This window comes from Salmo salar, chromosome 09 (assembly GCF_965601325.2).
Source record: "Salmo salar chromosome 09, fSalSal1, whole genome shotgun sequence".
Classification (NCBI taxonomy): Eukaryota; Metazoa; Chordata; class Actinopteri; order Salmoniformes; family Salmonidae; genus Salmo; species Salmo salar.
In genome coordinates this window covers 47,260,626-47,267,154 of record NC_138299.1, presented here as the reverse complement: position 1 = coordinate 47,267,154, position 6,529 = coordinate 47,260,626, and positions in this window count along the sequence as shown.

Here is a 6,529-nt window from a genome sequence, read left to right as displayed (position 1 = left end):
GACAGACACACGTCCTTAAGACAGACATGACAGACACGTCCTTAAGACAGACATGTCCTTAAGACAGACACGACAGATACACGTCCTTAAGACAGACACGACAGATACACGTCCTTAAGACAGACACGACAGATACATGTCCTTAAGACAGACAAATGTCCTTAAGACAGACACATGTCCTTAAGACAGACACATGTCCTTAAGACAGACACGACAGACATGTCCTTAAGACAGACAAGGCAGATACACGTCCTTAAGACAGACACATCAGACACACGTCCTTAAGACAGACACGACAGATACACGTCCTTAAGACAGACAAGACAGACACACATCCTTAAGACAGACAAGACAGACACATGTCCTTAAGACAGACATGACAGACACATGTCCTTAAGACAGACACATCAGACACACGTCCTTAAGACAGACACGACAGATACACGGCCTTAAGACAGACAAGACAGACATGTCCTTAAGACAGACACACATCCTTAAGAGAGACACGACAGACACGTCCTTAAGACAGACACACGTCCTTAAGACAGACATGACAGACACATCCTTAAGACAGACACGACAGACACACGTCCTTAAGACAGACATGACAGACACGTCCTTATGACAGACACACGTCCTTAAGACAGACATGACAGACACGTCCTTAAGACAGACATGACAGATACACGTCCTTAAGACAGACACGACAGATACACGTCCTTAAGACAGACACATGTCCTTAAGACAGACACGACAGATTCACGTCCTTAAGACAGACACGTCCTTAAAACAGACACACGTCCTTAAGACAGACACGACAGACACGTCCTTAAGACAGACACACGTCCTTAAGACAGACACACGTCCTTAAGACAGACACGACAGATACGTCCTTAAGACAGACATGACAGACACGTCCTTAAGACAGACACACTGCACATTTGATTAGAGGTTAATTCAATTAATTGCTTATTGTAATGAAAGACTTTCCATTTGTTCTGACTGTGTCTGTGTGTGTGTGTGCGTGTGCGTGTGCGTGTGCGTGTGCGTGTGAGTGTTTACTTGCACTTTTTGTAATGAAAGACTTGAACTTGTCTGTGCAAGCAATGGTATCAGTTCAGTGAAGCTTAGCACAAAGCAAATGTGTGTGTGTGTGTGTGTGTGTGTGTGCATGTTTGTTGACACAAAGTAAATGACAAACGATGGGCAAGTTTAGAGAGCAAACAAAAGGAGGGATGAACAGAATATAAGTATATAGATATATAATATAAGCCAGAGGAGAGAAGGAAAGGAGCAGAGACAGGAAGCCCAACGAGAGAACAGGAGGAAAAGAGCAGAGACAGGAAGCCCGATGACAGAACAGGAGAGGAGCAGAGACAGGAAGCCCGACAACAGAACAGGAGGAGAGGAGCAGCGATAGGAAGCCCGACGACAGAACAGGAGGAGAGGAGCAGAGACAGGAAGCCCGACGACAGAACAGGAGGAGAGGAGCAGAGACAGGAAGCCCGACAACAGAACAGGAGGAGAGGAGCAGCGACAGGAAGCCCGACGACAGAACAGGAGGAGAGGAGCAGAGACAGAAAGCCCGACGACAGAACAGGAGGAGAGGAGCAGAGACAGGAAGCCCGACGAGAGAACAGGGGGAGAGGAGCAGAGACAGGAAGCCCGACGAGAGAACAGGAGGAGAGGAGCAGAGACAGGAAGCCCGATGAGAGAACAGGAGGAGAGGAGCAGAGACAGGAAGCCCGACGAGAGAACAGGAGGAGAGGAGCAGAGACAGGAAGCCCGACGAGAGAACAGGAAGAGAGGAGCAGAGACAGGAAACCCGATGAGAGAAGGCAATCTGAAGAGGAGGATAAAATAAAATAAAAAAAAACAAGATCTCACTGATTTGACCAATTTCACTTCAGATTCTTTTAAAAATCCAACATCTTTCTGTTTCTCCAAACGTCAAATTTTGAAGTGTTTTTTTACAGCCTGGGTTGCTCCTCCTACTCCACATATTTCTGCTTCTCCAAATGTCACATTTCTATTGTATTATGTATGTTCTAGAAGAAGGGTAAGACTAGACATGCCCTAATCTTTACATCAGTGTAACAGCCAACAATCACTCACAGTCTCGCGTCAGAATAAAAGTTCATCCGTTTCTCAAACGTCAAATTTCAAAAGTGTTTTGTTACTTCTTTATATCATTCCAAGGTTAAGTTTAAGCATTAACTCAGAATTCTTATGGTTAGACATTAATTCCAAATGGTTAAGGTAAGGGTCAAGGTTTGGGATAGGCTTAAAACAAAATAATAAAATAAATAAAATAACTTTCCATCGCTGGATACAAACATGCAACCTTGAAAACCAGATGAATACACCGATCCTCCATCCCTTTCCACGACACCTTGGCGAAAACCTAAACCGACTTGAAGGTAACAGCGCTCACTGTCACCCCTAGTGGCCGGTCATCTCCCAACGCCCTCAGACATGGGTATACGTCGAATATTGACTTGTATCACAGTTGACCTGGCTGGTGACACCATCACCCCCTAACGCCTAGTGAAGGCAAATTATGGTCGGGGATTCAATATGATCACTGGTTATGGGTAACACAGCTTTTAAAGGCATAGTTAGCGCATTTGCGGAGATCGTAGTCAAGGTAAACGTTGCAGATGTCAGCTCACTAACAAATGACCTGTCCAGCATGCTATAACACAGATGTCACCTCACTAAGAAATGACCTGTCCAGCATGCTATAACACAGATGTCACCTCACTAAGAAATGACCTGTCCAGCATGCTATAACACAGACGTCGGGTTGGATTGAATTCCAGCCTGAATGTTTAGTAGTGGGAGGACCTCCGCTCCTCATTGATAAAACACAGCCTGGCCACTGGACCAAGTACAGTTGATGATAACCTATGGTAACCTGCGCTTCTGCTTCCGCTTTAAAGAGAATGTCTGAACGTAGGGTTTCTCAGAACTATTAGGTTAGCTGAACTGTGAGAGAGAGAGAGAGAGAGAGAGAGAGAGAGAGAGAGAGAGAGAGAGAGGAGAGAGAGAGAGAGAGAGAGAGAGAGAGACAGAGAGAGGGAGAGAGACAGAGAAAGAGAGACAGAGAAAGAGAGACAGAGAAAGAGAGAGAGACAGAGAGAGAGAGAGAGAGACAAAGAGAGGGAGAGAGAGAGAGCGGGACAGAGAGAGAGAGAGATAGAGAGAGAGAGAGAGAGAGAGAGAGACAGAGGGGGGGACAGAGAGAGAGAGAGAGACAGAGGGAGGGACAGAGAGAGAGAGAGAGAGAGAGAGAGAGAGAGAGAGAGAGAGACAGAGAGACAGAGAGAGAGAGAGGAGAGAGAGAGAGGGAGGGACAGAGGTCGCCTGAAAGAATCACTAGAAATCTCAGTCACAACTAATCTCTTCATTTTATCTCTTTCTTTTTCAATCCCTTTCTTATGGCGGATCTCTCATTCCTCCTCTCAATGCCATCTGTTCATCTTTTACTGAGAAGGAGCTCACAGTCCTCCCTCCCTCCCCCTTTATCTCCCTCTCTAATTCACATATAAACACCCTCCACACACAGGATGCCACTATCAGAACCCCCCCCCACCCCGTCTCGCTCCCTCCTCCCCTTTTCCTTGTTCATTAGAAAGTAAAAGCTTTTCCCTAAATCTCTACCTCGGTGGCTTGGTAGGGTCAAGGCTTTAATATCACACACACACACACACACACACACACACACACACACACACACACACACACACACACACACACACACACACACACACACACACACACACACACACACACACACACACACACACACACACACACAAACACACACAAGTTAATACCCGCTCCCCCTCCTCCTCCATCCTCCTCCCTCCTCCTCCCTCCTCCTTCCATCCCAGGGGCATATGTTTGGAGAAAGCAAGCATCTGCTCCCTGAGAGGGATTTGTGCTACCATTCTGGTCCAAGAGTCACCACAGAGAGGGCCAGTCGCTGGGCCAGTCACTAGGCCAGCCTAGAAGGAGCAGGAAACTGGGCCAGAGACCAGAGGGTTGCTGGTAGAAATCTGACGAGGAGGATAGACCACACCGACTACACTGAGATTGAAAAGGAGAGAGAAAGAATAGATAATGAGGGTGTGAAAGAGAGAGAGATGCCAGATGTAGAGGGGGTAACGTAAAGAGAGATGCCAGATGTAGAGGGGGTAATGTAGATAGAGAGAGATGCCAGATGTACATGGGGTAATGTAAAGAGAGATGCCAGATGTAGAGGGGGTAATGTAGAGAGAGAGATGCCAGATGTACATGGGGTAACGTAAAGAGAGATGCCAGATGTAGAGGGGGTAATGTAGAGAGAGAGAGATGCCAGATGTACATGGGGTAATGTAAAGAGAGATGCCAGATATAGAGGGGGTAATGTAGAGAGAGAGAGAGAGAGAGATGCCAGATGTACATGGGGTAATGTAAAGAGAGATGCCAGATGTAGACAGGGTAATGTAAAGAGAGATGCCAGATGTACATGGGGTAATGTAAAGAGAGATGCCAGATATAGAGGGGGTAATGTAGAGAGAGAGAGAGAGAGATGCCAGATGTACATGGGGTAATGTAAAGAGAGATGCCAGATGTAGACAGGGTAATGTAAAGAGAGATGCCAGATGTAGAGGGGGTAATGTAGAGAGAGAGATGCCAGATGTACATGGGGTAATGTAAAGAGAGATGCCAGATGTAGACGGGGTAATGTAAAGAGAGATGCCAGATATAGAGGGGGTAATGTAGAGAGATGCCAGATGTAGAGGGGGTAATGTAGAGAGATGCCAGATGTAGAGGGGGTAATGTAGAGAGAGAGAGAGATGCCAGATGTAGAGGGGGTAATGTAAAGAGAGAGAGATGCCAGATATGGAAGGGGATAATGTAGAAGAGAGATTTGTATTTATTATGGATCCCCATTAGCTGCTGCCAATGCAGCAGCTACTCTTCCTGGGGTCTGACAAAATTAAGGCAGTTTATACAATTTTAAAACATTACAATAGTTTCACGACAGATTTCACACCACACTAAGGCCCCTACTCCACCACTACCACATACCTAAAACACAAAATCCATGTGTACGTGTGTGTATAGTGCGTATGTTATCATGTGTGCGTGTGTGTATGCATGTGTCTGTGCCTATGTTTGTGTTACTTCACAGTCCCCGCTGTTCCATAAGGTGCATTTGTATCAGTTTAAAAAAAATCAGATTCTACTGCTTGCCAGCTGTAGAGGGGGATAATGTAGAAAGAGAGAAGAGAGCAATACCAGAGGTAGAGGGAGATAATGTAGAGAGAGAGAGAGATGCCAGCTGAAGAGGGGGGTAATGTAGTGAGAGATAGATGTCAGATGTAGAGGGGGATAATGTAAAGAAAGTGAGATGCCAGCTGAAGAGGGGGGTAATGCAGAGAGAGAAAGGAGAGAGATGCCAGCTGTAGAGGTGGATAATGTAGAGAGATGGAGATGCCAGCTGTAGAGGGGGATAATATAGAAAGAGATAGATGTCAGATGTAGAGGAGGGTAATGCAGAGAGAGAGAAGAGAGAGATACCAGATGTAGAGGGAGATATTGTAGAGAGAGAGAGAGAGATGCCAGCTGTAGAGGGGGATAATGTAAAGAGAGAAGAGAGAGATACCAGATGTAGAGGGAGATATTGTAGAGAGAGATGCCAGCTGTAGAGGGGGATAATGTAGAGTGAGAGCGATATCGGTGTAAATCGGTGTGGATAAAGACATCTGTTAAAGATACTATGAAGTGTAATCTAGCGTGTGGGTGACGTTGAGAAGGAGATGAGAATATGGACAGATACTGACTTCCCTGGAGCAATCTACAGCTATAGGGGTCCTGACAGCAAGGTGGGGGTCAATTCAGTTCAGAAAGTAGACTGAAATCATAATTAAATACTAAAAACGGGCATCTATTTTCAATTACTTCTCAATAAACTGAAAAGGTGTAAAAGCTATTTATTTTAAACGTTTTTACATTTTGCATTTTAAATTCAAATCACTTCCTGAATTTACTGCCTTCAATTCGAGTGGACCCCAACACTGCCTGACACATAGGCATCCTTGACATTGCCTGACACCAGCAGGACTATTGTGAAGGACCCCACCATGGACTAACGGTCCTTGCTATCAGGGATCCTTGGAACGTCCCCACCCCATTGAAGTTGGTTAAGGTTTAGGGTTCCAAGAATCCCGGTTAGCATTAACCATGGACTAACAAAGAAAGAGAGAGGCCAAGCGAGAGGGTTTACTCTGCCTAAAATCTGTCCACATTAAGCGGATCATTAATTATTAAGCAAGTGAGTAGCTTTTGTATGCTGGGAAATTAGAGAGTGTGACATCTTGTCAGGCTAAAAATGTGATGCTATTTTGATAAGTGAGACTGATATAAGTTTGGTAATGCTTAGGTTGTTATGACTGTACTGATATACGTGTGATGCACATGACATCTTGGCAACTTTGAGAAAAAATACTTTATGTCGGAGTTGTCCCTGTTGAAATTC